The sequence below is a fragment of the Sorex fumeus genome, unplaced genomic scaffold (genome assembly GCF_029834395.1).
Source record: "Sorex fumeus unplaced genomic scaffold, SorFum_2.1 ptg000086l, whole genome shotgun sequence".
Lineage (NCBI taxonomy): Eukaryota > Metazoa > Chordata > Mammalia > Eulipotyphla > Soricidae > Sorex > Sorex fumeus.
The window spans coordinates 25,231,530-25,253,894 of NW_026606143.1; positions in this window are offsets into that span (position 1 = coordinate 25,231,530).

Sequence of the window (22,365 nt, forward strand, 5' to 3'; positions counted from 1 at the left end):
TCTACTGGTATTAAACCAACAATGAATGTTCGATATTTATGGAGGAAAAGAATTATAATAGTTTCCTATAAATAGCTAGCTATAGAAGAGCTCATTGTTAAAAAACAAGGTAGGGTAGATCTGTGCTAGTAAATTATCACAAAATTAGAGTTTTAAGGCAAAATACATTTGTTATCCTGCAAACATATGAGTGAGGAAGGATAGAAATTCCAATTTAGGTATCACTGGGACAAAATTCAAATGTGGGCAAAGCTGTATTCTTTTCTGAACACTAGCTAAGAATCTATTTCCCTGCCTTTCTGTCTTCTAGTGGCTGCCCACATTCCTTGGGTCATGGCCCCTCCCTCCATTTCAAAGCCAGCAATGACCAACTGAATCCTTTTATCACATTTCTCTGACATCTTTTCATCATGCCTCCTTTTCATCACATCTCCTTCTCTGAATATGACTTTTCTTCTGACTCTCTCTTCTACTTTAAAGACCCTTGTGATCACATTGAGTTCACACAGATAACACACAATAATTTCCTTGTCTAAAAGTCAGCCCACTAGGAAACAATTCTATCTTCAATCTTAGTTTTATTTTGTCATGTAACAACAGATTCATAAGATTTAGGGCTTAGGACTAGATCTTTGAACATCTTAAGTGGATGGATGTGACTATACAAACTATACCAAAGTAAAGTTTCTTCTTAGTTAATAGCTCTCTAAATGAAAAGTTTTACCCATTGGTCAAAATTTACTTCATATTTTCTGGAATTGATATATTTAGTTTTTGATGTAGTGAGTGGAAAGTATTTTGAGTTTTCTCTTTGCAGAATGTTCTCTGCTATGATACTTGATGACCAGAATTCTTGGTTATAGCAGAAGCTGACTGACTGCTTATAAAACCTCATTATTCTTCTTAGGCTCACAATACACTTTACAAACTTCCTTGTAATCGGGTGAGACCATGTGACTGAATTGTGTAACAATGTGAATGGAAGCAATGTTTTCACTTTTTAGTTCAGGCTCTTAAGAAACTCTATTTATTATTTCACCCTGTTTAAGTTCAGGCAAAGAAATACAGTGACTTTGAAATGATATTTTTAAATGGTAGAACTACAAACCAGAAAGAGAATGAGTCTCTAAGTATTACTCAAAGAAGAACCAGTTGCAGGTTTGGAATACCCATATTGATTTGTGTGAACAACAAAAACTCTTTATAAAGTTAAGTTTTGAGACTTATCTTTGAATGCTACTAGTGGTAATTTGACTCGAGTAATTACAAAGTAATTACTGCTTTTGGCATATCGAATACACAATGGATAGCTTGTGAGGCTCTGCTGTGTGGACGGAATACTCTTGGTAGCTTGCCAGGATCTCCGAGAGGGATAGAGGCTTTTGGGGTGGCCTCTAATCGCCCTAAAAAAGTAGATCCTGAACTATCGGTTTGAGGCTCTTCATGTTCCTAGAACGAACAGACGCCACTAGGCTACACTAGCACGTGACAGGGACAAATGGAGATGTTACTGGCACCCGCTCGAGCAAATCTATGATTAATGGGAAGTCAAGTGATCAAGTGATTACAATTACAAATTACAATTACAAAGTAACATTAAGTGGATAGTTATAATCAAAATGGTATGCTATATCATTTAATAATAAAATAATAATGAATACTAATTATGGAAGCTAACTTTATTGGTTTGGAGGCCACATCCAGTGCTGTTCAAGGGTTTCTCCTGGTTGTACACTCAAGAATTACTTCTGGGGATGCCCTGGGGACTATATGGGATGCCAGGGATTAGATCCAGGTCAACTACATGCAAGGCAAGTGCCCTACCTTGCATCACTCTGGGAAGCTTAATTTTTAAACCACTTATCTTTGTAACCAATAACTATTCTTACCTTTATTACTTAATTTGCAAAAATAAATGCCTGCTTTTTTGGTTGATGAAACTCCTAAGAAGGTAATAAAAAGCATTTAACCTAATACTATCCTGAAACAGAAGCATCTAATAAAGACCTAATATTAAGTTGAAATATAAATATTTTTAAAATTTAAAAATTAGTTATTTATATACATATTAAAGCATGCTAAAGAGAGGTAAATTAATTTTAACTCAAAAAGATCAGTTTATAAGAAAAGTCATAAGGTTAAAACTCACATAGTATATTAAATAGTGGTCATTTCCTCATTGTTGTTAAATTCCCCATTAACAAGGACTATTGTTAAATTAAATTTTCTCTTTTAATATGAAATGATTTATCGAAAAAATTCTGGATGGGATTATTATATTAGACACAATGAATAACAGATAATACTTCTTATCATATGTACCGTGTCTCATTGTACATAGCAACTAGTCAACATCTCCAATAGGGTTTCATTCATCAACCAAGATCTTATTTTCTACAGAAATATTGAATAAGTAATTTCCTTTTCATTATTCTCACTTCTTTTATAACTGATATTTTCCCCAAAGTTTTAAAATGCATGTTATCATTTATGATTATACTACTAAAATAGAGTTATAATGCATTCTACTTTGACTAATTTGTGCAATATCTTGATTTCCAGCAGGTTTCATTTAATTTGTTTGAGGGGGAAGCACATCCATTTGATGCTCCTGGGTCATTTCTAGCTCTGCACTCAGGAATTTCTCCTGGTGGTTCTGGGTGCCATATGAGATGCCAGGGATCAAGCTGGGTCTAGCCACCTGCAAGCCAGCGCTTTACCCGCTGTACTATCTGTGTATCCCCGCAAGTTGCATTTCAGTGTATATATGAACATAGCTATTTTATCACTTTAAATGCTTCCAAATTTTAAGTATGCTTAATAAAATTTGTGTAAAGGTAACATTTTATCTCATATATTATGGATCAAACAATTTGATGTTTATAGAGCTGAAATGCATTAAGGAATTAATATAGCATACATAGGCAAAACTTCATGAGTTTGTCATTTCTATAAAGCTAAAATAATTTGAAGAAAAATAAAAATGTCAGTCAACAGGTTTGTTGTAGCTACATCATGCCCCAAAAATGATTGAGTTGATTTTATTCTCTGAATTGACAGTATGGAGTTTTTTACTATTGACTGAAACTAGCAGATGTTTTGGCATAATGTAGAGACAATTAAAGCATCCTGAACAGATGAAACTCCTATCTTATTTTCAAAAACATGTGAAAAGGATTTGACAACTTCATTTGGAAATAAATTATAATATTTAATGACTACCAGTCTTTGGAAAGCTTTCTTAGATCTATTCTGAGTTCTGCAGTCTTGAAAATCTGATTTTTTCTTATTCTGTTTCTAATAATGTTCGAGAGCATGCATTATAGCTCTGATAAAAAATCATTTTGCCTGATATTAGTTGTATAGTATTGCACATTTTAGACACTAAACATGAATATTATGCTTATATATTGATCTCTTTGTTCCTTGAATATAACATGTTTAAGATAATGCACTAGATACTTAAAAAATCCACAAATGCCTCTGACATAAGTTTAATAGAAAATATTACAACTTATCTGCCATATAATTAAACCATCCTCTTTGCAAATATTCATCACATTTCTTATTAGTTGTTTGATTTTCACTTTCTCTGCTGACCTACAGAGTCTCTGAATGTAAGGACCTAAATCTAGTATGTCTGTGCACAGAATAGTTAGAGAACAAATATTTGGTTGATTAAATGACTAAATAAATTAACTTGGTATGAGCTGCATTTAACTCATTCTATATACATATAGAGAGATAACTGAAAGGACCGGAATACATGCATTGCACCCAGGGAGCCAAGGTTGGATCCTCAGCAACACATGGTGGTCCTTTAACTGCCCAGTCTTCAAGCATGATGCTGAAATGAGCCTCTCAGCACCACTATGTGTGGTCCCCAAACAAATAATGAAGCATTAATAGGATTGAATTGCATTCTATATATTAGATAAATATCATTTAAGAAATTTTTCTTCTATATATTTTTAAATCTTGGGAAAAATGAATTATCAATATTAGGTTGTAAATGAATGTGAACCTGTGATAGGAGTTGATCCTTGATTACTCGCATTCCTAAAATTGTAGTTACAGCTTAAACCAGGACACAATATAGAAAAATGGTAATACCTATTTTCTTGTCATTTATGTGACAAAAATATATAAATTTATTTTTCTTAGAAACATTTTTAAGAGTTTACATTATTATATTAGAAATGAGGTAAGATATTTTATATAAAATTAACACTGACATATTTTCCTTGACATTTTAAACATTTATAATATTTTAATGGGTAGTTCTGTCACTAAAGCAATTTATTCCAAATGAGAAATAATAGACTAACCTGAACTTATTCTTAGGTCTATCTACAAATTTGATCGCATGCATCAAAGAATCACACTAATTTGGAGAATACCCCAAATAAGCTGACATATTGGCTCAATTACCTATAAAACGTGCAAGTACTTTAATGAGGTTACTTATGCTGTAGATGTTTGGGTCACTTGTGACTGAATATGTAGATGAATAAGGAACAATTTCTATTCTCAAATAACTTTTAATCCCATAGCAAAAATTGTGGTAATTATAAAAATAACTTAATAATCTAGAGGGTATCACATGTCCTAGAAAAAAATAGGACACAAAGGGAGTTCCAAAGTGGAAATATAATTTAAAGTTAGTTTTTTAGGAGGGAAAGGGTGTCTGGTAGTAATGAAAGAATTAACAGAGGCATTTTTGAAAATAGTGACTCAGTTTCCAGTTAACCCTTTTTGGGGAAACTGATACCTATGTTGATAATGGAAAGACGTGGAATGTCATTAAGCCTTTCTTTTGAAGTGGCAGTTTCAGTTTCTGCTTTTTGTGTGAATATGAATATGAGAAAATGGGAAATAGAAGATCACATGATTCTAGAAACACAGAGCAGAAGTCAAATGACGAGTCTGTGTTCCAATTATGAATCATGTTTTATTACCCCTAACCCAGTTTTCTTGAAGGGGAAATACTAGGTTTCAGTTTTTAGTGTTTATAATTTCTTCATAATTAACATAATCAAAATACCCAAATCTAATAGATGGTACTAGGTTAATTGTCATCTGTAAAATAGCAAAGAACAATTTCACATCTATAATCATGTCTCATTAAAGAGCTACCACAATATAATTGTATACCCTTCAAAAGTTATTCTCCATATTATTTGATAACCTACATTCCCCAGCTGAATTTAGTAATTATTGACAAATAGAATTGTATATATTAAAGCATACATTCTTATAAATATGTGTCATACATCTATGTTGTTAGAATGACCTCGGAATGATTGTCAAGTTGAATGTATTATTCAACTCACATAATTCTTTAATGTTTTCATTTATTTTTGCTGGAGAGAATGCTTGATTTATTCCCAGCAACTCCAAGTGTATAATACTGTATTATTAATTTATTATTATTAATTATTAATTGCTCGAGCACTACTATTTATTATTAATTGCTAATTAGGGCTGGAGCGATAGCACAGTGGATAGCACATTTGCCTTGCATGTGGCCGACCTGGGTTCAATTCCTCCTCCCTCTTGGAAAGCCTGGCCAGCTACCGAGAGTATCCTGCTTGCACAGCAGAGCCTCGGAAGCTCCCCATGGTGTGTCTGATATGCCAAAAACAGTAACAACAAGTCTCACAATGGAGGCATTACTGGTGCCCGCTCCAGCAAATTGATGAACAAAGAGAGGACAGTGCTACAGTGCTAATTATTAATTAGTAAACATGTTGTTCAGTAGACCCTCATCATTTCATTTAATTGGGGGTTCACATATGGCAGTGCTCTGGGATTACCCCTTGTTCTATGCTCATGGATCACTTCTAGCAGCGCTTGCAAAACCATATGTAATACCGGGATTGAAACAGGTTTGGTCACATGCAAAGCAAGCATCTTACACCTGTATTATCTCTGCAGCCCAGAACTTAATTCTTATAACTGAAAGTTGGTACCTGAATCCCCCATTTACTCCCTACTCCCAGCCCTTGGTATCCACTATTTTTTTAAGGTCTAAGAAATCTTCATTAAAAAGCCATATATAAGTGATATTATCCATGCAGTATTTGTCTTTCTCTATCTGATTTATTTCACTTAGCATAATATTTTTCAGGTTCATTTCCACTGTCACAAATGGCAGGTTTCCTTCTTTTTATTTTATTTTATATTTTAGTATAATAAACATATATACATATCACACCTGTAATGTATATACATATAATAGGACTGGAGTGATAGCACAGCGGGTAGGGCGTCTGCCTTGCACGCAGCCAACATGGCTGACCCGAGTTCGATTCCTCGGCCCCTCTCGGAGAGCCCGGCAAGCTACCGAGAGTATTCGATATGCCAGACACAGTAACAACAAAGTCTCCAATGGAGACGTTACTGGGCCCGCTCGAGCAAATCGATGATCAACGGGAGGGCCTTTACTTTACTTACTTTTATAGTTTTCTTATCCTGTAGTTAGAGACTTATGTTATTTATATATCTTTACTGTTGTGAATAATGTCACAGTAAACATGGTAGTGCTGAGAAAATGTATAATAGGGGAAATATTGTGTCCTCAATACACAGGACTGAGAAAGTGGATATTGAAATGCAAAAGTATGAACCTGGACCCTTATTGTACACAATTTTAGACTTAATTGTATGATGCAACAACATAAAATACAATAAAACACCATAAGAACCAAGATCAGACACGGATCTCTGGGATAGGAAACAAAAATAACAGTCTATCAAAGCATAAAGGAATTAAGTGGTGTGACACCAAGGAGCTTTATCACAGGAAAGAAAACAATAGAGAAGGCAACCAACATGATGGGACAAAATGTCGCTGGTGTATGAGAAGAAGCCATCTTACAGGGGAGTTGTTTACAACGATGAAAAAAATCCAGACCAAGAGTTCCACAAAGAAAAAAAATGAGATGTCACATACATTTGTCAGGCACTCCTGACATGATTCTTCCATCAGTAGAAACGGGGCCAGAGACGAAGGGATAGCTCACAAGCTGGAGCACTTGCTTTGCACACTGCAGTTCTGGAATTGATCACTGTCCCCCATGCTTTCTTGAAGAACCACCAGAAGCAACACCCCCCACCTCCAGTGTGCAATGTCAGGAACAGTCTCTGAGCACTGCCAGGTGTGCGCCCAAACGAAAACACCCAGGTCACACTAAAGGGAATGCAATGCTTTCTGTTCAACGCAACTGCGCATTTGCTGGAGAAATTTAATTATTTGGGAGTAGTCACTCCATATATTTTACTATGATTATTTTAAGTGGTTAAATACATATAAAAATACGTGGTCAAAAATTCACTTGAGGACTTCATCACTTGACATCCCTTTACTCATTGATTTGCTCGAGTGGGCGTGAGCAATGTCGCCATTTGTCCCTGTTGCGTGCTAATGTAGCCCAATGACATTTGCTTGTTCTAGGAACATGAACAGTCTTAAACCGATCATTCAGGGTCTTGATGAAGAAGTCTGACCATCTCATAGGTGGGCAGCCACGTGATCTTTTGACGTCCTGTGGAATCCAGTTGGTAATGGCTCTAGTCCAGCAGTCGTCTCCAAATGTTAAGTGTCCATCCCATCTTATTTTTGACGCCTTGGCAAACTAGACAGCGTCCCTAATTCTTGACCGTTGACGGAGGTCAGAACGCCAGATTCTTTCATTTGAGTGAAGCATGATACCTCAAGCATAGCTCTTTCGACTCCTCTTTGGGAGACCCGAATAGTGTTCTCATCATGTTTTCATAGGGCCCAGGTCTCTGAGGCGTATGTTAATGCAGAAAGAACAGTGGAATCAAAGAGATGTGCCCGGAGCGGAGGTTCTTCGTCCTCTTAGCTATTTTTTAACACTCTTGAAGGCGTTCCAAGCTGCTCTCTTCCTCCTGCTCAACTCAGGAGCCAGGTCATTCGTCATGTTGACTTCTCGACCTAGGTACACATAACTGTTGCATTAGGAGATGTTCGTCCCATTGAGAGTGAATGTAACATCAGGAACGAGACCATTTCCCATAAACATTGTCTTTGTGAGATTCTGCTGTAGTCGACCTTTCCACACTCACAATTGAAGTTGGCCAGCATTTGTGCCGCTTGGCTAATGTTTGCTATTATAAGAACGATGTCATCAGAGAAGCGGAGGTGGTGTAGTTGCTGAAAGTCTATCTTCACTCCCATTCCTTCCCATTCCAGTCATGGCATGACGTTCTTGAGGGTGGCACTCAAGAGTTTCAGTGAAATGGTATCAACCTGCCGAACCCCTCTCTTGACATGGATGATCACTTCTTTGTAGAACATTGAGATCCTGGTAGTGAATACACAATACAACTCACGGAGGATCCTGATGTTTTGAGTTTGAATGCCCCGTTCTTCTAGGGCTTTGATGACCGCTTCAGTGTTAACAGAATCAAAGGCCTTCTTTAAATCAGTGAACCTTAGAGCGGGATCTTTAACTCCCGAGAAACCTCAATGAGCTTGGATATTGTGTAGATATGGTCGATTCTGCTAACTCCTTTTCAGAAACCGGCTTGCTCGCATGGTTGTCCTTCATCTAGTGTTCTGCCATTCCAATTCAGGATGACTCGAGTGAACAGTTTGTAGATGACAGACAACAGGCAGATCGGGTGAAAGTTGCAAATGTCATGAATGTCTCCTTTCTTGTACAGTAGTACAATCTTGCTGGTTTTTCATTGGGACGGAAACTTGCATTCAGACAGGTAGCATGTGAAGAGCCGAGCTAGCATATTGATGAGTACTGACGGCAGGTTCTTTAGGTGTTCGGGTCTGACCTTGTCTGGGCTGGGTGCTGTTCCCTTCTTTATCTACAAAATCGTGTGTCAGATTTCGGAAGGGAGAACTTTGAGAACGACATATCCATCCTGCAGAATTTGGAATGTCGGGAGGTAGATGTGGCTATTGAAGAGATCTGAGTAGAAGTCAGGGATAATCTTCTCCATTGCCCTTCTGGAAGATGTGCTAGATCTATCAGGACATTGGAGGGCAGTCATCTTTGGTCTTGTAGTTGGTGAAGAACAGGCGGGCATTGAGAATGCTTTTCCTGGCTACTGCCACATCTTCCAGCACTGCTGCTCTTCTCTCTTTGAGGTCTTCCTTTATCACTTCTCTGTACTGCTTTGCAAGCTTGGACATTGGCTTGCGGTTGCCTGAGGTTTTCGCCAAGCCACATTGGTGAATGAGCTTGAGAGTTTTCGAAGACAGGCGTCTTTTTGTGGCTATCTCACTCTCGGCATTCTTCGCACAATCATGGAGGTGCTGAACCAGTCAATTGTATTCCTCATCAATGTTATCAATGATGCATCTTCCCATGTTGCCGCAACAGTGCCAAAGAGATCTCAGTTGCTGGTCGTTCTGGGAGTTCTCTTCTTAAACTTTGCATCCCTTTCTTCCCGCTCTGTGAAGTAGAATTTTGCATGAAGGAGACGGTGGTCTGATCCTGTTTGGAATTTTGGGACAACAGCGACATCAGTCAGGTAAAACCATCGATTGAATATGATGTGGTCAATTTCATTGTGGAACCATCCACTGGGAGACTCCCATGTCCAACGTTTAGATTCGGCCTTCTGTAATTGTGAGTTATCATGGATATCTTGGTCGACATGATGAACTCGGACATTCTCTCACCCTGTTTGTTCCATTTTGGGCCAGGGGTCCCGATATGGAGTTCTTCAGCTGATCTTCTTGGCCCTATCTTGGCATTAAAATCACTGACAATGATCTTGTAGAAGGTGTGGTCTTCTTTATAGAACTTCTACAGCTCCATGTAGAACTTCTCAATTTCTCCTTCATCATAGTTGGATGTTGTTGCGTAGACAACTAAGATAGAAACTGCTGGCAGTGAGCCACACCTATTCAAGTGTAATCGTCCGATTCAGGTTGTTAGGCATTTGAATGAATCAATGTTTTTGGCCAAGTTCATGTTGACAAGGACACCGACATCTCTGATGCCTCTTTTGTCACATGTTCTGAGGAACGGTTCTTCTCCAGTGTCGAAAATGGCGTGATGTGATTGATGCCTTCTTGTCAGTACAAAGGATCTCATTCCACTGACTTTGAAAGAGCCACCAGCGTTAAGAAGGATGAGGAAAGAGAGGCTGATAAAATCTCAGGGTCAACTTAGGCTACCAAAACGAAGGACAAAAAGGACTGTCTGTAATTTCAATGCATGTACGCTGGCATCGGATGCATCCACTGAGAACCTGATGGCGCAAGCTTGAAAGATCAAGTATGACACCATTGGTCTGACTGAAACAAGGTCAAAAATTATAAAAAAAAATCTTTGCCTTATTTTTCTGTTTTGGGGCCACAACCAGCAGTGCTCAAGGCTTAATCCAGGCTCTGCACTCTGGGATCACTTCTAGTTGGTTGGGGTTTGGGGGACAATATGTGGGGGAGGTGGGATACACTGTACTATATTGCTCCAGGCCTGAAAAATCTTTGCTTTAATGTAACATAATTAAGCATAGAGTAGTGAGAGCATTTGTAAACAGGACAACACTAAACATGGAGTATGTATATAGTTTCATCTTTCCTGAGAGCTCCAAGTTGGTAGTATAAATATACTGTTCTTTGGCATTACAGGACTTTAAATGTTGAATACCTCATCTTCCTTATCATGTTAAGGGCAATTTTAGTATAGCGCTTAACATTTTTCAAGTATTTAAGACTGATTATTTTTATTTTTATCAGGCCTTATATAAACCACAATATAGTCTTACAATTTTGTAATGATATCTGGTCAAATTTTATGGCCCATGATTTCTGATGGCTCACTTTACTAGCGTTTCTTGTCTAGGATATTAAATGGATGTGAAATGAGACCAATTTTGAGAGTCCTAGGAAACAGATAAAAATTTTGTATTTTGTAAAGTGGAGGAATTTATATTTAATTCCTGTAGCATCGTAGCACTGTCCTCCCGTTGTTCATCAATTTGCTCGAGCGGGCCCAGTAATGTCTCCATCGTGAGACTTGTTGTTACTGTGTTTGGCATATTGAATACGTCACGGGTAGCTTGTCAGGCTTTTCCATGTGGGCAAGATACTCTCAATAGCTTGCTGGGCTCTCCAAGAGGGGCGGAGGAATCCAACCTGGTTCAGCCAGGCCGGCTGCGTGCAAGGCAAATGCCCTACTGCTGTGCTGTCACTCCAGCCCTACATTTTTTGCACCCTTTAAAATCTACTTATTCTTCCTATTACTTGGCAAAGGCTTGTACAACATTTTGTAATATCTTTCTAGTAAATGTAATACATTCTATCACTACTAAAAATAACAGAATTTGTTTAGAAAATCTTCCTCATCTTTTTCAAGCTCATATTTGACTCCCAATATAAATTTTCTAAAAGTAATTAAATGTATGTATATATATATATATATATAAAGAGATACCTATATATATTATATATACACAGAGTGGAGAGAGGAAGCGAGAGAGAGAAAGAGAGAAAGAGAGACCATGTTTTTTATTGTATTTACAAAGAATCTATTAAGGCCTCAATAGGAAACTTAACGTTTCAACTATTTCCATTAAATGTCCTCAATTGTATCTAGATAGTTTATGGCCAAACCTATTTATTGTGATGGGAAACTTGATAATGTTAAGTAATTTAGTGATTTAATATATTGTGCTATAACATTTACTCAAGTATTTGACTCCCTTCTGTCTAGGATATCAATACATCCATAAATTCTCTACATTTTCCCCTCTCTCATCTCTCACCATCTGTCACCTACAGATTTACATTTGTCAAGGTTGTTAAATGCTACATTTTCTTCTTCTACTATAATCATATCTTTCTTGGCTTGCCCATACATTTATGAAACTTTAAAAGAAATTCATTGAAAATTAAATACAGTGAAATACTATGACTCTGTAAACACTGTTTACTGGTCAGCTGTGGGCTCTGTAAAATTCAGCTGTCATTCAAGTTTTTATGGTCGCGTAGGCCAGAACATCTTCAACTTTTTCCACTTATGACCCCTTTTTGCCTGAAATTTTTGCATGAGCACAGGTATACAAATCAAGCATTTACTGATAATAAATTATAAAGAAATTTCTTTTAGGGGCCGGAGAGATAGTAATGCAGGTAGGGCACTTGCCTCGCATGTGCTGCCTTGGGTTGGATCCCCAGCAATGTAATATGTTCCCTCCAGCACTGAACTGCCAGGAGCTATCCTTGAGCACAGAACCAGGAGGAAGCCCTTCACACTGCTGGCTTTGATTCCCGTACCCCTCCCCACAACAAAAAAAGCTCCAACAACAGAAAAAGACATTTATATTTAATTAGCGTTGGGTTTGTGGTCACATCTGGTGGTGTTCAGGGTTTACTCCAAGCTTCATACTCAGGATTCTTATAGTGCAGTCAGGGGACCATATGAGGTATCAAGATCGAACGCAAGTCTGCCTCACGCAAGGCAAGAGCCCTGCCCACTGTACTATTGCTCCGGCCACTCCAAATTTATTTTAAAACAACCTTCACATTCAATCACAGGACCTCCACATGGGCTAGTTTCCGATGGTGGTGGGGTGGGGTGGTGCATCAGGGGCCCGTTGTTCGGGCCTTACTCAGCTGTGCTCAGGGTAGTTAGGGATCCAACCTCAGACCGAAATGCATGGGATGTGTCCTACTCCCTCCCCCACTGCTTTTATTTATTTTTATTTTATTTTTTGCTTTTTGGGTCACACCTGGCGATGCACAGGGCTTATTCCTGGTTCTGCACTCAGGAGTTACTCCTTGCGGTGCTCAGGGAACCATATGGGATGCTGGGAATCAAACCCGGGAAGGCCGAGTGCAAGGCATATGCCCTACCTGCTGTGCTATCTCTCCAGCCCCATCCCCCACTGCTTTTAATATTAGCCGATATATCGTGTCGCATGGACTTGGTACTATAAACCATACTGGTCTCCAAACCAGACACTCTGGAAAGAACCCCTTTGTGGTGGCTGGAGCGATAGCAGATGGCAGATTTGAGGTTCGATCCCCGGGCTCCCCATCTGACTGCCCCGACCCTGCCAGCAGTGGTCATGAGTGCAGAGCCCAGAATAAGTCGTGAGTACCTCCGGGTGTGGCCCCAAAACAAAACCCAAAAAACAAAGTTAGAAACAGGTCCCTTTGGGAAGAGTTGTAAGAATCCCGGTTGTGTAAGTCTGTGAGACGCACAAAGCTAGATGCTTAGTGCTCTAACGTGAGGGAGGCTGCACTTTGACCATGCTTGCTTAGATGGGCTCTGCAAGAGCGGGTCACGTGGTCCAGAGGCACCACAGCTGTGGTGCAATGGCTGGGCGGGGCCGGGCCCCAGGTGCAGTCTGTGTGGGCGGGGCCAGCAGGGCAGAGGCGCGTGGGCGGGGAAGTGGGCGGGGCTCTGGCCCACTCTGCTTTCCCGCCTGCTAGGCACATGTGACTCGGCTTTGCAGGGATGCTGGGTGCCAAGGGGTTGGCTAAGCTCCTAGTGGATGAGCAGAGAAGCTCCCCTGCCCCCGCTTCTTGGAGCGCCAGCTAGAGTTAAGGTGCACCTGAGACCTGGACATCCCGACACCTGCCAGTGCTCCAGGCTCCTGCCTCTGCTATCACCAGTTCAAGGTCAGCTCCCGAATCATCTTGGCGCGTTCAGGATTTCCACCTGTGGCGTCTTTCGTTTGCAAACGTGTCTTCTTAGTTGCACGTGGAAGGCTGGTGGCGTTCAGTTTCATGGTCCCGGTTGCTCCTAGACTGAAATCCCTTCGGTTTTAAAACTAGTTTGGTCTCGGCTGTCTGCTAAGGGTCCCAAAGACTGGGTCGCCTTATGCTTGGTTTTGTAAACGCTTGTGTCTTGAAGGAGACCTTGTGGATATGTGGCTTTCGATTTGGAGAGTTTTTTTGTGACACCTCTTCTCTGCCTTGTCCTTCTCAAAGTGGCGTTTTTTGTTCCTTGTTGTCAGCTTATTCCCCCCCCCCCCCCCCCGTCTTGAGTCTCTGGGTTTGTTTCCCAGAGCGTTGTGTTGGTTGGCGGGACGGGGGCGGGGGGGGGAGGGGCGGCGGGGAACTCCAGAATCTTTGTCCTCTGCCATCTCGAAGCTCCCCTGGTTTTGATTAGTTGAGACCTCCGGAGTGCCCAGCATCCCAGGCAGGAGAAGGATGGAAAGAAAATTGAGTTTGTGGGTGGAGGCTAAAAAGATTCAGATGGATATGTGGAAGTTCAGTTAATGCGTGAGGTTTCTCAGTATATGTTCATATTTTTCACTGCGGTGACGAGTCTCTGTCCATGTAAAGGACTTTGAACGACTTGATTATTGTGAAGTAACGTCTATTTGGCTACCTATTAAAAAAACGTTGTGCGGGTTCCGAAAACAGTGTTCAGGGGGTCCTGGGCCCACTTACTGTGCTACTGGCTGGCTGGGAAGGTCTGAGCATTCAATGGTTTGACACTGTGGCCTTTAAAATTATCTCTTTAATTTGTGCAACAATATATTTAAAGCTTATTGGGGGTATGGGAGGGCACACTTTTTTTAAATAAGTAATGTTTTCATGTACTATACTGTCTCTGGCCCATCATTAAAGTAGTTATACTTTCTCTACCATCATGCTGATAATTGATAAGTCTCTGTTTTTAGGGTTCGCAGTATCTTACTGTTTTTCAGAAGTATGAAATATGTTTTAAAATAATTTGTAGCTACCGATGAGGGGTTCGATTGATAGCACAGCAGGTAGGGTGCTTGCCTAGCATGCTGCTGACCTGGGTTTGATCCCTGCAACCCCATATGGACCCCAAGTCCTGCTAGGAGTGATCTTTGAGCATAGAGTCAGGAGTAAGCCCTGAGCACAACTGGGTGTAGCCCCCAAACCAGAAACACTAAAAAGTTTTGGACTGGGTGCAGTACTGCATTTGCTTTGCAAGGGTGATGCTTTGGGCGATGCATATATAAATGTGATATTCACAGGTTTCTGAAATGCCAATGTTCTTTTAGCAAATCAAAAATTTGTATAAAGCTCTAAAACTTTTTCCTTTAGAATCAAGTTTTCAAAATCAGGGAAAATCCCTGGATATGTCAGACTTAATACTATGGATTGTGAGTTTTAAAACAGTTAAATCTCATTTCCCCAATTTTATAAGATACAATAAAACAAAGCATACATTTTAAAAATGTTTTTGTTTGCTTTCTATGGAGACCAGTTTATCTAAACTTCTTAAACATTTATACACTATAAATCGTGTGCTAATGTTTTCATATAACGTTTAAGATTATGAATAATTTAATTACATGGTCAACTAAGCGGAATCATAATTTTGACAATATTTTTAATATTAACAATAATTGTGAGTGGTATGTAATCTTAAAATGTAATTTCCCTATATTTACCTTTAAGAGTTTGAGCTAGCATTAAACAGAATGCATTAGACTTTGTGAATTTGAATACTTTCTCATAGAATTCTAAAAAAAGAATCAACATGGTGTTGTCTGCGTATAGTTTTTGAATGGTATAATTATGTAAATATAGGTGAGCAGGCTACTTAACTAGGGGCCCATCCAACATGTTCCTGAAAAGGATCTCCAGTTTCTTGAGAGGTTTTTTTTGGCTTTTTGTTGTGGGAGGAGGAAGGAGTCACATCTGGCGATGCTCAAGGGTTACTCCTGGCAGTGCTTGGGGCATGCTGTGGATTGAACCTGAGTCTGCTGCATGTAAGGCTAATGCCATACCCACTCCAGTTCCGTTCCTGAAAAACATCCTGTTTTCTCCTGTAGGAAATTAAACCTTACTGCTTTCTAAAAACGTGCTGCTAAATCGCCACCACCTGCAGGCAATGCTGCTCTGCTCACAGGCTAGCAGAGGGCCACCATTCCCTACTACCCCAGCTTCAGTCTTACCCGCTGCCCTCTCGGTACACTTACTTGCTTGCCTCTGTTCAAGTTTAGCGTCTGTTCAAGTCTTTTACCCCCATAGCACCAGCCAACATGCTCCAGTTCTTTTTTGTTATAGAATGCTGTATCATTAGGTTATGTGAGCAAACATTGACATTATTGCCTGTTACACAAATGATAAGAGTGATGTTTGTGGCTGTAGAGCAGAATTTCCCAAAGGGGGAAGTACTACTCCCAGGGAACACAGAGATGATCTAGTGTGTGCGTGGTGGGGGTGGGGAGGCGCAGGTAAAGTCTCGAGTATTATTGGGAGGAGGGGGTACTTTCTGCTTGCTTGCTTAAGGAAAATAGATTTCCAGGGGGTGCATAGATTATTTTGGTGGGAAAGGGGACAATAAGTCAAATAATTTGGGATCCTCTGCTGTAGAGGGTGGTGTTAGAGAAATAGATATGGGTAGGTAAAGACATAGAAATAAAAATGCACACCTGATAAAATACTGGTTATAACAGATGTTTCTAAAATGTCTGGGTTTTAGTTTACTCTGTGGAAGAGGACTTGGTAACTTTGTCTAAAGGTTTTATTTAATATTTGGTTGAGACTAAATTAAGAACAGGAGTAGCAAAAATGTGATTATATATAATTTCTTTGCAACTCAAGAACAAAGGTAATTTTGTAGAATAAAGTATTTGATTTTTCATGATGAGAAAGATGACAGGAGACAAACTTGATATAGCATGTTTTAGAAAGTTTGCAGGTGTACTAATTGCTTATAATATCTGCATATAATGATCCTCAACAAAAGTCAGAAAATACATTGAAATTTTAGCAAAGTTTGCTCATGTTCAGTGCTGTGCTTATAAGAAAAGAGGTAGTAACTACTGTTAAATATCATTAATAAAGCATTATTATTTTATATCGATGCGGTCAACATAGCAAATTTATTTAAAAATAACTCAAACCCACTATAAAGGGTAAAAGTTAATTTTCGGTCTGCTCAGATGAGATTTGTGTCTCAGCAGAACAGCATTCTGTGCTCCTAGTTTTATCTTTTTGATTATTAAAACAAGTGTACAAGTAGATTTTCTTCTGAAAGAGCTCAGATATCTTAGGGGAATCTTCTGTTTTATTTTAATTTGTTTACAATTAAGGTAGCTAGGTCCAACCCATCTCTTTGTCTCAAGTACCTATGTTTTTCTTTTAATTTGCTAAATAATTTCTCTGAAGATTCTTTTCATTTGTAGTTACTAAGATAAGATCCTAAATTGAAAAGAATGAAATTTTCAGGCTGATATAAGTAACATTTTGGTGTTGTCATAAAATTTCCCTGATACACTATAGTGAATATTTTTTCACTTTGTGGAAAGAGGGACTGTGGAAATAGCTCATGGGTCACTTTGCCACTGTGTGACTTCCTAAGTACTGCCAGAGTGGTCTTGATGGTCCCCAGTACAGCTGCGTCCAAGTAACATCTCATTGCTGGGCCTTAATATTGAACAAGCCTGGTTGACCAAAACCTCCTAAACATAGACTGGGATTCTTCCCTCCAAACAAATAACAAAAAAGCAAAGAAAATGAAAAGATATCATTAAATTGTGTGTTTGGGGGGGGGGTATATTATTTATTTTGGGTTTAGAGCCACACCTGGCAGTGCTCAAGGATTACTCCTAACTGTGCTGAGGGATCACTCTTGATGGTGCTCAGGGGTCCATATGCAGTTCTGGGGATCAAACCTGGCTAGGCTGTGTTGAAGGCAAGCCCCTTGCTTCCTGTACTGTACTGTCTCTCCTGCCTAGCAATCTATGTATTTCTTAAGTAGTTCAGCACCATGGAGTATTTCAGGGGAAAGATTTTTATAAGCTCAATTATTTTAAAGTTAATTAATGCAAGTATAATATTAGTAAAATGTTCTAGAAATTATGTCCTTTGCAGAATGAAGTAGAAATCCTTGGGCAGTTGTCAGTACCCCCATTGTTCATTGATTTTTAAAGTTTTTTAAATTTATTTTTAAAGTTTATTTTTATCGAATCACTGTGAAATAGATCATCACAAAGCTATTCATGATTGGCTTTCAGTCATACAGTGCTCCAACACCCATCCCTCCACCAGTGTCATTTCTCATAACCAATGTTCCCAGTTTCCTGCAGTGCTGGGGATTGAATTCAGGGCTAAGGAATATGGTGCAGCTCTTTTAGTTATCTTTCTGTCCCAGAATGAATATCTTTAACTTCAAGGAAAACATTGACTAAATTTTTAAATAATCATGTGCGTGCCTTGACGTATAAGCTTAGTTTTAGTTTAATTTTTTATGTAATAAATGAGCTAGCAACAGTCTGATGTATTTTGTAAGCATATGGTTTCTACTATAATATACTGCTTATTTGAGGACCCTGCTATCAGCTATGGGCTAGATGTTGTCATTGGGAATGAATAATGCTTTACCCTTAATCTTAAGTATTGATAATTTATAGCTATTGGCTTCTGAGCTGACATAGATTACTGAAAGATTGTACCAGGAATGGAAAATCACATTTCCTACTACTTTCCATAGACAAAAATCAGATGATAGTTGACCACGGTCCCAAGATCTTGTTGGACAAACACATAAAATTAAATTGAATGATAAAGAAAATCAAAGATTGTTTTTAAAATGTTTATAAATTGTTAGTTAAACTTTCTTGAATGGGTGTATAATTAAGATATACACTCTTCATCTTAATCTACTTGAACCCTTAGCTGTGCTATTGCAATGGAAATTAGGAAAGAGAAAATATCTCAAAAATTAGCAAAAAGTGGGCTGGAGATATTGTAAGGAGGTAAGGCATTTGCCTTGAATGTGCCTGTCGCTCTGACCCTGGTTCAAATCCCTGGATCAAATATGGTCCTCTGAGCAACTCCAGGGTTCGCTCCTGAGCAGAGAGCCAGAAATAGTCTCTGGCCACTGCTGGAGTGTGGCCCTCAAACCAAAAATAGACAAAAGGAAAAAAGAAATTAAAGAGAAAGCATCTCTGGTATTAGGAAAGAGCGGGCTAGAGCAATAGCACAGCGGTAGGGCGTTTGCCTTGCACACAGCCAACATGGCCGACCCGAGTTCAATTCCTCCGCCCCTCTTGGAGAGCCCGGCAAGCTACCAAGAGTATCTCGCCCCGCGTGGCAGAGCCTGGCAAGCTCCCCATGTTGTATTCGATATGCCAAACACAGTAACAACAAAGTCTCCAATGGAGACGTTACTGGGCCCACTTGAGCAAATCGATGAACAAGGGGAGGACAGTGACAGTGTCTGTAGCACTGCCCTCCCGTTGTTCATTGATTTGCAGGAGCAGGCCCAGTAATGTCTCCATTTTGAGACTTGTTGAGACTTGTTACTTTGTTTGGCATATCGATATGTCATGGGATGCTTGCCAGGCTTTGCCATGTGAGTGAGATACTCTCGGTAGCTTGCTGGGCTTTCCAAGAGGGGCGGAGGAATCGAACCCAGGCCGCCTGGGTCAGCCACGTGCAAGGCAAAATGCCCTGCCCGCTGTGCTATCGCTCCAGCCCAAAGAGCATTAAGAATAATTTTGCTGAATCATTTTAAGAGCTCCAAGACAGCTCTCATTAAATATTTGTTTGAAACTTTTTGAAAGGCTGTAAGTTTTATTATGTATGTTCTTTTTATTTGAAGTTTAACAGATTTTATTTGGTAGTTTTGAGGAAGGTGTGTGTGTGTGTGTGAGAGAGAGAGAGAGAGAGAGAACATGGGCCATTATGCATATTCTTATGAAAACATCACAGTTAAGATAATGAACATATCTACGATCTCCAAAAATATTTTAATGCCATCTTTATAATCCCTCTCTGTAGTTCTTTCCACAGTTAATGGCTGCTATATTTTCTGTCACTATATATTAGTTTGTGTTTTCCAGAATTTATATGAATGATAATTTTTTGAATGATAATTTCTTATATGGTTAAAAGTACACTAATCATATTTAACCTTGGGCACCTATGGTACTGAACCAGTATTGAGTACCAAGCCAGTAATTGCACCTGAACACTGCTTGGTATGGCCCCCACAACAATAAACAAACAAGGAATATAGTCTCTTGCTTTATCTTTGTTTATAGGAGGCAAGTATAATCCTATTTCTACATCAAACACAGACATCCCCCATTTGTGTGCTTAGCATTAATGCTCTTGTATGTAAATTTTATCATTTATGTAAATAATAATTTACATAAAATTTATGTAAATTTTTAATAGTCTGACGCAGTGCTTCTCAAGCTTTTTCTGATGGTGGCCCCCTTCTTATCTCATTTCTCCTGTGTCCTCCATCCTACCTGCTGGCCCCCTGGTCTTGTGCAGTTGCCCCACCCCACATACATGATTTTACCTTTGGCCCCCCCAGAATATTCTGGGTTCACAAAGAGAACCTTATATTCCACCTTTGAGAAATGCTGGTGTAGAATACTGATGACATATTCAAAGGCTTTGAATCTCCCTAGAAAGCTAGATCTAATACTGAGGCACCAGGCCAATCCTAGGAAATAGCAGCTCACTTTTACATTGCAATCTCTTTCTTATCTTTGCGAACTAAACATACTTTCACCATTCCCTTAACTCAGTGCAATACTTGTACTATGAAAAAAAATGTAAAAGTAACACAAAGGTTATTTTTAGATACTTGATTATGGGTTATGAGAGTGCATTGCATGACTTATGGGAGACAGGGCAGAGATGAAGGTTAAAGACTGAAAATTTATTTCTAAATTGAAGAACCCCAGGATATAACATGGTGGAAAGTGCTGTGGGAAATCTTTTCCCATTTTGCTGATTGACTAGGGCTGGCTTTGCCACTTAACATCTTTATAAATCAGTAGCTACTTCATTTGTGCAAACTTTTAAAGCTCATGTTAATTCTTGAAAACACTTTGGGGAATTTCCTTTGCTCTATTGTAATACTTAATAGTCATCAAGTATACACTGAGTACGCAGTTGAGAAGAATGTAGAGTGAATGTATATCCACAGAGAAGTAAGTCAATTCTCTTGGAAATAGGGGCTTATTTGATTTTCTTAAGATCAGTTTCCACATCTGGATTCAATAAGTCCCAGGTCCCCAGTAGGGAAATACTGCTTTAAAATAAATAGCCCTTTAATTCCACAGAAATTCTGATGATGAGGATAAGTAATATTATTAAAGTAATGATTAAGAGTTAGTTTAAAGGAAGTTGTGGTTTTACAATTATGAAGAAAAAACAGAAACCTATATAAATGTGCCTAATGCATAAAATTATTCATTTATTTAAAGGTGGATTGGTATGGTTCCAGCAAGTTTATTCAAGTTGGAATAATTTAAGTTTTTACTTTTATAATTTCAAGTTCCTTTACAGGTAATATTAAAGTATATAAATTATAATGCATGATGGCATTTAAATATCATATTTAAATATCATTTATTTTTGAGTTTTCCATTGTACTAGTCAACTACCAAATTAGAGAAGAAAGTTAATTTCCTACTAAATCATAAGAAAGTACCAAAGGGGGAAGGTAGAGTGATGGTAGGACAGAGATGGGACCACTGTGACAATGATAGTTTGAAATGACTACTCTGGATAAAAACTGAGTCCTGAAAGGAGGTAAAGGGAAATGCACCATACCCTTTCAGTAATAGTATTGCAAACTAGAGTGCCTAAAAAAGAAAATAGAAAGGGAGGAAGAAGAAAAGTGTTTGCCAGACAAGCAGGCATAGGGGACAGGAAGTGAGAGAAACTGGGTTCATTGGTGGTTGAAAGTGTGCACTGGTGAAGCGATGGATGTTGGAACATTATATGACTGAAACTCAATCATTAGCAGCTTTGCGCATGTATATCTCACAGTGATTTAATAATAAAATTTTTAAGAACAAAAATGGCTTCATATTGAGATACAGAACTGAAACCTGCTCACCTTGCATTTCTTTAAAATGAATTCTAATAAAGTACAAGATAGACAAGAATGGAGCTAAAATAGGACCTTGTTTAATATATTAGTCATAACACTGTAGCAATGTCCCACCATTGTTCACCAATTTGCTCGAGCGGGCACCATTAATGTCTCCATTGTTAGACTTGTTGTTACTATTTTTGGCATATCAGATACACCACAGGGAGCTTGCCAGGCTCTGCGGTGCAGGCGAGATACTCTCTGTAGTTCACCAGGCTCTCCGAGAGGGACAGAAGAATCGAAGCTGGGTTCACGGCATGCAAGGCAAACATCCTACCCTCTGTGCTATGGCTCCAGCCATATCAATCATACTTGGGATATTTTAGACATATTTGGAATAGATTTTTTAGTCCTTTTTATACTTTTACTTTACTCTAGTTTCTAATATTGTAGAATTTCAGAGGTTTAGCTACATACCTCTCCCAGTCACCGAAGTTTCATTGTCGCCCCCACGGAAAAGATCCCTCTCCTCAGTCCTCCCATCCCCCCGTCCCTCTCCTTCTAGTAGTCACAATTTTCACGGTGT